This window comes from Pleurodeles waltl, chromosome 5, assembly GCF_031143425.1.
Source record: "Pleurodeles waltl isolate 20211129_DDA chromosome 5, aPleWal1.hap1.20221129, whole genome shotgun sequence".
NCBI classification, from domain to species: domain Eukaryota; kingdom Metazoa; phylum Chordata; class Amphibia; order Caudata; family Salamandridae; genus Pleurodeles; species Pleurodeles waltl.
Genome location: NC_090444.1, coordinates 269,417,870 through 269,427,475, shown reverse-complemented (window position 1 = coordinate 269,427,475; position 9,606 = coordinate 269,417,870).

Below are 9,606 nucleotides of genomic sequence, written 5' to 3'. Positions count from 1 at the left end.
GCCCATCCAATTCAGGGTAGGCCACCGCCAGGATCCGGGACATCAGGGGGGTCATGGTGCGACTGGCACCCCTCCTAGGTTGGGAGGCCATCCCCAGCAGTGTTTCTGCGGTCTTCCTTGTTCCGCGGCGGATGTCCTCCCACCTCTTGCGGCAGTGGGTGCCCCGTCTGTTGTGGACCCCCAAGGTCCGGACTTCCTTGGCGATGGCACGCCAAATGTCGATCTTCTGATGGGCGCTGACCTATTAGACATGTACAGGGTGGAAAGGAGGAACTCATCAATGACCTGCATGTTAGATGTAATTGGCCCCCCCCCACCCACTTTGCCATATGGCACATGCTCTCATCTGTCGGGCGTTGCACTCCTCATTCGCCCCCCACCCCACCAACTTACATCCACCCCAATCCACACAGGCATAGCCCATTCCATTAGCACCCGGTGTACTCACTTGTTGGTCTGGAGGACCGTAGAGTAGCGCATACTGGGGGAGGACCCCATCCACGAGCTTGTCCAACTCTTCAGACGTGAAGGCAGGGGCCCTTTCCCCAGGCGCAGCAGCCATTGTATCTTCCAGACCGAGGTCACAGCAGCACTTGCAGTATAGGTCCTCTCCTGTGGATGATCAGGTCTCGAGTGATTAAGCAGATAAAAAATGGCGGTCACGTCCGCCGCGGTGCGTACCGCGGCGGTGCGTACAGCGACCGCCGGCGCACTTCGTTATTGGCTGCTGAAACCCATAGGCTTCAATGTTAACCAATGCGGCTTTGCGCCGCGGTCTGCGACCACCTACCGCCACGGTGTGCCCCGCCAGCGCATTGACCTCACATCCCATTGTCCCACTTCACAGGTCAGGCAGCCGCCATTTCAAGGGCCCACATGGCTTAATTTTGACTGCGACACACAGGCCTAGGCCTTGCATTGCCACACATACACGCCTTTCAACCCATTGCCATTCTTTAACTGTGCAAGCTGTCTGTACGTACCTGTGTTTTGGCTGACTCTGTGCTCCATGTTGTCCTTCCTAGGCACCGTCCTCTGGGACTTGCGATGAGAAGGAGGAATCCTCGCGTGTACCGACCGCTGGTGGACCTGTCGACAATGGAAGAACGCCATATACTACTTCGATACAGACTTGACCGTGCCACTATCCATGAACTGTGTGCCCAGCTGGAGCCAGCCCTGATGTCCCCCATCCGCCAACCCACAGGGATTCCCCCTCTGGTGCAGGTTTTGTCAGTCCTCCATTTTTTGGCCAGTGGGTCATTCCAGACCACAGTGGCCATGTCATCTGGAATGTCTCAGCCTATGTTTTCTAAGATTTTGAGCAGAGTGTTGTCTGCCCTGATGAAACTCATGCGGAGCTACATCATTTTCCCCGAGGAGGGTGACCTGCCTACAGTGAAGGGTGATTTCTATGCCCTTGGACACATCCCCAACATCATTGGTGCCATTGATGGGACCCATGTGGCTTTGGTACCCCCAAAAGACGATGAGCAGGTGTTCCGAAACAGAAAAAATTATCATTCGATGAATGTCCAGGTGGTCTGTTTGGCTGACCAGTACATCTCCCATGTAAATTCCAAGTTCCCTGGGTCAGTGCATGACGCGTATGTGATGCGAAATAGCAGCATCCCCTATGTGATGGAGCAGCTACAGAGACAACGTGTGTGGCTAATAGGTGACTCTGGTTACCCCAACCTGCCGTGGCTACTGACCCCAGTAAGGAATCCCCGGACAAGGGCAGAGGAACGCTACAATGAGGCCCATGGGCGTACTAGGAGGGTGATTGAGCGAACCTTTGGCCTCCTGAAGGCCAGGTTTAGGTGCCTGCATATGACTGGTGGATCCCTAATGTACTCACCAAAGAAGGTGTGCCATATCATCGTGGCCTGCTGTATGCTTCACAACCTGGCTTTGCGACGCCAGGTGCCTTTCCTGCAGGAGGATGGTCCAGATGGTGGTGTTGTAGAAGCCGTGGAGCCTGTGGAGAGTGAAGAGGAGGAAGACTCAGAGGACGACACAGACAATAGGGATAGAGTGATACAACAGTATTTCCAGTGACACCCAGGTAAGATTCACCCACGCCATTTCCCAATTGCTTCTAGCCTCCTGCATCTGTACTTTCTGTAGTTCCCCACAGATGTTTTTCAGTAATTTTTGCCTTTCCCTTCCCTTCTCAGTGCTGTCTGACTCAGTACCTGACTTCTGCTTGGTTCGCCCATGAAATACAGCGTATTGACATTGGTATGTTGTCATGACTAATTGACAGAACAGAAATTGAACAGTGATATGTAATACATTTGTTAATAAGACAGCATGACTCAAAACAGATTATTGTGCAAAATGTGATTTATTTACAGTGCTAGATATCGGTACATGTGATTCTAAGGGTGATGGGTGGGGGTGGAGGAATATCCATGGCAGAGTCCAGTTCTCAGTCTCACAGGTGCATTGTTCTTTTGCCTGGGGAAGGATGGAGCATAGGCAGTTCATGGTTGGACAGGGTGGCAATGTGGGACAGTGGGAAGAGTTCAGGGGGTATGTCCTGCTGGCGGGGGTCTTGACATCCTACTCTGTCTTTTTCTTTGGTCTCAGGCTCCTCTTACGGGGTGGTTGTTCTTCAGCAGGAGGTGGGGTTCTGGGGGGCTGTCGAGGTGTTGGGACCTCCTGTCCACTAGCGCCGGCGGAGGTGGTAGGCTGTTCCTGGTCCGGCCTAGTGACAGGGGCCCTGTGTAGTGCACCATGGTCCCGCAACGCGTCCTCTATCCTGTGGAGGGCCAGGACGATGGTCCCCATTGCGGTCCCGATGATTCTCAGCTCCTCCCTGAACCCCATGTAGCGTTCTTCCTGCTGTGCCTGGACCTCAGTGAACCTGGCCAGTACCGTCGCCATCGTTTCTTGGGAGTGGTGGTAGGCTGCCATGATGGTGGTGAGGGCCTCTTGGAGAGTGGGTTCCCTGGGCCTCTCCTCCCCCCCCTGTCGCACAGCAGCCCTCCGAGCTGCCCGGTTTCCCCCGGCCTCTGTCCCCTGGCCGGTGTGCCCGCTCCCACTGCCCCCAGGTCCCTGTTGTTGTTGGGGTGTTGGGTTAGCCTGGGTGCCCTGTAGTGGCGGACACACCGCTGATTGAGCTGTCCTAGAGACAGAGGCATGGGCCCGCTGGGTGGGAGCTGTGCTGGTGTCGGCAGAGGGGGTCGGGTCTGGTGTGGCCTGTAGCTGCCTGAGGGGAACCGACTGCCCAGAGGTCCCCGATGGTCCGGGCTGGTCATCAGGTTCACTGTCGACAGAGCTGCTATCCTCAGTGTGGGCCTGTTCCGGTGGTGGGATGGACAGTTCTGGACCCTCCTGGCTGGTGTGTTGTCGTTCGGGTCCTGCATGGGGTAAGAGAGTTTGGTTATTGTTTCTGTGTGTGCAATAGCGTGCCCTTGTTCCCCAGTGCAGGCATTCCCTTGAGGGAGGTGTTGTGAGGGTATTTAGTGGGGGGGAGGGGTTAGTGCAGTGGTCATGCATAGGTGATGGGTGCCCATGATTTGTGTTATCATGCAGGAGTTGGTGTTGGGATGGGTGGGTTGTGCTGGTGAGACATTGTCAGGGAGGATATGTGCTGGGGGGTTGGGGGTGAGGGTGGGGGTGTGGGTTGGCATGCTGGTGGGGTGGGGGGGATATAGTAGTTGAGATGGGACTTACCAGAGTCCATTCCTCCGGCTACTCCAGCGAGGCCCTGAGGATGCAGGATGTTCAAGACCTCTTGCTCCCACGATGTAAATTCGGGAGGGGTGGGTGGGGGTCCGCCGCCAGTCTTCTGGACCGCGATGTTGTGCCTGGAGACCATCGATCGGACCTTCCCCCGTAGGTCGTTCCATCTTTTGCGGATGTCATCCCTATTCCTGGGATGCTGTCCCACCGCGTTGACCCTGTCCACGATCCGCTGCCATAGCTCCGCCTTCCTGGCTATACTGGTGTGCTGCACCTGCGAGCCGAAGAGCTGGGTTTCCACTCTTAGGATTTCCTCCACCATGACCCGGAGTTCTTGGTCCGAAAAGCGTGGGTGCCTTTGGGGTGCCATGGGGTGGTGTGGGTGAGGTGTGGGGTGGTGTATGTGATGATGAGTATGTTGGTGTGTGGTCCTTTGTGCTACTATGTGGTGTGTGTGATGGTGTAGTGTGCCTCAGTGTGTCTTGCTCTGGATTGTCTGCTGTGTCTCTCTCTCCTTCTCTCAGTAATTATGGTCGCAGGGGTTTGTGGGTGATGTGGGTGTGTGTTTTATAGTTGGTTGATTGTGTGGGAGTGGTGTGTGTATGTGTATCAGGTGTGTGTATTTCAAATTGTCCAATGTGGCTGTGTTTTGGTGATGTGTGTGTATTCTGACCGCGGCGGTGTGTAGCGCCAATGGAATACCGCGTTTGAATGACCGCCGTGTGGATTCGTGGGTCGTAATGGCATGGGCGTATTTCTGTTCGCGTGACGGTGGAGGTTTGGTCATCTCCAGTTTATCGCTGCCCGCCGATGTGGCGGGCTGCAGTGGAGGACGGATTTTTGGAGGTTTGGCCGTTGTGGGTCAGAATGACCGTGGCGGTTGACCGCGGCCGCGGCGGTGTTATGGTGGTTTAATGACCGGCGGTAAGGGCATTTTACCGCCGAGGTCAGAATCACCCCCTATATAAGCAAAAATAAGACAGGGTATCAATTATACAGGAAAATAAAAATGTTTCAAGATTTGCCAAGTTACATTTCTGCACCCTTGCATTGACAAATGAACTTTTTCAAATCTTCTGGAGAATCAAATGAAAAAGACCTCTCCTTATATGTCACCCTGAAAAAACAAGGATGCATCAGGCCATATCGAGTGATTCAAGGAATGTAGAACAGGGTTAAATGAAAGGAATTCCTTGCGACGAGCCACACAAGCCACATCCTGCGAAAAGCACACGCTTTGACCAGTCCATAACATTTGTTTCCTTTGTTAACCGCTGATAAGACCTTAAATAGCTCAGTATGTTCCTGAAAAAGAACTATTATGCCTCTTGGGCAGTCAAATGATGATAATCCAGATGATTTAGGGCCCATTCGATGAGCACACTTTCAATTAAGGGTCGTACCATCCTTGAGACAAACTATCTTAGGAATGTGTGTTTTAAGAAAGGCAAGCATGTCTGTGCCCTGCGCCCCTTCAGTAGTACCAAAAATTCTGAGGTTGTTACAACTATTGCGGTTTTGCAAATCTTTGGTTTGTTATTTCAAAAGCAAAGTTTATTTTGGACAAAACGTCTGATTTAGTTGCTGCATTTTATATTGCACTTATCCTTTTGCTCTACCTCTGTGACCCTGGATTCTAAATTCTACCATTTCTTCAATCCTCTGAAGCTTTGCATTAGTCTCCATTACAAAGGGTTTCAAGAGTTTCATCTCTTCCATAAGATCTTCAGGATGCAAAGGAAATAGAGATTTTGCTGGAGAGACAGGTTCTTTCTTTTGATGTTTAGAAGTATTGTTAAAGTCTTTACGAGCAGAGGGCATTTTTCTAGATAAGGTTGCTGCCTTAAAGCAGCAGCAAAATGCAGCAGCAAAATGTGGTTAATACCTCCACAAATAAAGAGTTCCTGCTCACCAAATGCTCTTTTATGCATACCGGCAGCGTGAAGAAAAAACGAGCGCTGCCACCCATTTACAATCAAAATGGCGGCTGTGACCTCCACGTGTGAGGAAAGCAAGCGCCGGGGAAGAAAACAGGAAAGAACAGGTTGGGGAAACTGACTGAATAAAAGTACCTGGTCCCCCCGGGCTCGCGAGTCAGTGCTGCTAATTACATGGCCCCTATTTCACGGACAGCCGTCAAATTCCTAGTTAAGGCTCCGTGACGGCACAGAGGCTCAACAGATTGCTATCGTCTTGTGGCCGATTCGGCTTCGCCCCCCACCAGTAGCTAAGGTTAATTCAAGCATTCCATCCATGAGGATTTTGTATACATCCTTGTGAAAGGACAGCTCGCCATAACTTAATGTGAAATCAGCAAGTGGCTGAAGTGTTATAATCCACTGGCATATGATGCAAATGCAAGTGATACAACAACAGAATAATCGATGACCTCTCACTGAAAACCCTTTAAGTAACTATCCTATACACATAACTGTAGAAAAATCAAATGGTCTTGGCTAACACCAGACCTTAAAAAAGCCAAGTGGTTTGCTGTTGACTGCAAATCTCTTGCCTTTGCTATTGCTTTTTTAAAATATTTTTGTAAACCTTCCTTACAAACAGAAAGACAGAGATGCTTGCACGAACAGACAGAGAGGCTTGCACAGATAGACATTAGACAGGCTTCCAAAGACAGACAGGCTTGCACAGACGCACAGAGAGGCTTGCACATATAGACAGAGAGGCTTTCACAGACAGAGAGACTTGCAAAGACAGACAGGGAGGCAGACAGAAGGAAATGTTTGTATGGACAGACAGAAGGATAGACTTAGTAGACAGACAGAGGCTTAGACAGAGAGACACACAAACTGAGGCTTGGATAGATAGATAGATAGATAGATAGATAGATAGATAGATAGATAGATAGATAGATAGATAGATAGATAGATAGATAGATAGATAGATAGATAGATAGATAGATAGATAGATAGATAGATAGATAGATAGATAGATAGATAGATAGATAGACTGGAATAAGAGTTAGAATTAGTGAATTGAATGTCTATGTAAGTAGGATATACACAAGCACAGAAAAGCAGACTAGAAAGCCATACAAGAAGGACATAGAGGGCCTCATTACGAGTCTGGTGATCTTAAGAATGCGCACTGTCTGCTGGGTGCACCCTCTGTGCGACGGCATTGACCTCGGCTCCATTAGGAGCTGCGGCCAATGCTACTGCATGGTCTCCACTAGGATGACCAGCAGAAACCTCTGAGGTTTTCACAGGTCATCCCAGTGGAAACTTCGTTATAGGGCTGGGGGGGCTGGGGGGAGCCCGCAAGCTTCATTGCGGTCTACTCCCCAAAGGTCTGGCAGTCCCAGTTTCAGACCACCAGACTCGTAATGAGGCCCACAGACGAAGGAACACACTTGTGTTGAAGGTCAAGACTGCTGCACTTCAGGCAGTCAGACCGCCCAATTAGTGTCCTGGTGGGTGGACCCACCAGGGGACCGCCATGCCCTGCGGTAACATGGTTCCTAATGGCATGACGGAGGTCAGAGTTGTACTCAGCCAGGGTGGCACTGAACTGAGCACCACCTGACTGATTACAACTTCTCTCACCGCCAGTCTTTCCATGGCGGTTTGACCAGCATGGAAAGACTGGCAGCGAGGGTGTGCTGGGGCTACAGGGGGTCTCCTGCACTGCCCATGCCATAGGCAGTGCAGGGTTCCCTGCCGAGCACCCTTAAAATGCGCACTGTCTGCTATGCAGACAGAACATATTCCGAGGGTGATGCTGCTTGGCCCCCTTTGTTCTACAAGATAGCACTCAGCTCCTTTAAGGGAGCCACATGCTGTTTCATAGCACTGTTCCTGCCATTCTGGCTGTCGGGAGTGCTCTATTGCAATGCTCCTACGGGTCAGACCGGTGGGAACATTGTAATAGGGCGGGGGCGTCACCACCATGGCAGTGGTGTCCTCCCCACCACATTGTCGGCCGCCCGGTGGGACCGTCAAACTCTTAATGAGGTCCTAATGGTCTGATTTAGAGTTTGGCAGATGGGTTACTTCATCACAAATATGATGGATAGCCCACCCATCATCTTATAATTTCCATAGGATATTATGGAGTTGTAATACGGCAGACGGAATATCCATCATGTTGGTGATGGAGTAACTTGTCCGCCAAACTCTAAACCAGGCCCTAAGTTGGTTTACAAATATAACTGTAGCCCTCAATTAAAATACACACCAGAATAAAATACAAGAATGCAATAAAATGCACACATAGTAAAAAACAATTGGTATGCTGAGAAATAGAAGCAGTCAGGGAAAATAAACAAAGGCCACTCCAAAAGGAATTTACAATATCATTAGCAGGCCAGGGGAACTGATAAAGTAGGAATGTGCCCTGTAGTCCACACAGAAGAGCTGCTAGAAAGTGTCCTGCTATCATATCAGACTCTAAGCACATAGGCAACACCAGAGCAATAAAGAAAAAAACAAAAAAAACTGGCACTGGCACTAAAGAGAATTACCTTTTGCGTGCATGTGCACCCTGTGAAAGAGCGAAATGCAGTCACTCAAAGTGAAGTTACCCAGTGGCTGAAGTGGGCTGACACCGTGCCCTGTGTTGTATGCTGTAGTGGGTTGAAGCAAAGTGTGAATGACACACCAAGAGACCAATGAATGAAGACAGCTTTTTGAACGCCCCTTTAAATAAGTATCTTCTACATATATATATATATATATTTATTTATTTTTAAATCAAAAGGTCATGGCTAATGCTAGACCTAAAAACAGAGTAGCAAAAGCAAAAGAACCCCTGAAAGTGAACCTTAAATCTAAAATACCAACACCCACAACCAAGACAATCACCTCTCAAATGTAGCAAAGATAGAAGTAAGGCATGTACTTCAAGATTTATAATAATCAAACATTAAGGGGCTATTTAAGAGTGCGGTGGTCCTTGGACCTCCACACTCGCTCTGGCTGTTGGATCACCGCAGTTGTGGTGGTCTGACCACCACATTACGAGGTTGACAGGCAACCGCGCCAACCTACCGCCATCTCCGCTAGGATCTTCAATCCCAACGGGCTAACGGTGGTGCAGGTTGGAATCAGAAAGGGTTGCGCTGAAGTCAGCAATGCCCTGCTGATTATGACCTGGTTCTCCACCATCCTTTTCATGGCAGTCTTACTGCCATGAAAAGGTTGGCGGAGAACAAGTGCAGGGAGCCACAGGGGGGTCTCTGCACGTCCCATGCACTTGGCATGGGCAGTGCAGGAGTCCCCCAGCCCAGCACCCTGCGGGCAGCAGCATTACTGCTGGCTCAATTATGAGCCAGCTAAAATGCTGCAGCTACTTTCCCGCTGGGCAGGTGTGCCCGTCAGCCCAGCAGGAAAGACGGAATGGGCCCTGCGGGGAGCTGCCAAGTAAGGTGGCAGCCTTCCCACTGGAAGATCATAATCGGGCCATAACTCTCAAGAGCCCACTACTAACATTTTAAATATTATACTTCCTAAAGTGCATGAGCACAATACAGGTCACCTACCACAAATTCCTAGTTTAAAAGACTTACATCACATAGTTAAAAAGCCTTTAGCTGCTTCTAGATGATACAAGACATTCAGATTCCACAATACCTAACCACTACCCATTACGCTGAATCCTTTTTTCTACACAACAATCGCAAAAACGACAGGATAATAATCATATTTGAAACTGAAAACCACCTCTTAAAACTAAGCTAATCTGACATTTGGATGAGGACAGTACTTTTAAAATGTGCCTTCCACCATTCACTCGGGTGCTTACCATACATGGTGAATATCATTCTCCTAACATACCCTTAATTTAGTCACTGCTTGATAACAAGCAAAGTGCAACATATTCTGAATTTTTAAACCACATCAAAATAAAAACTGACAACTACTCTCCACATGAAGTAATAATACACTTTGAACAGGC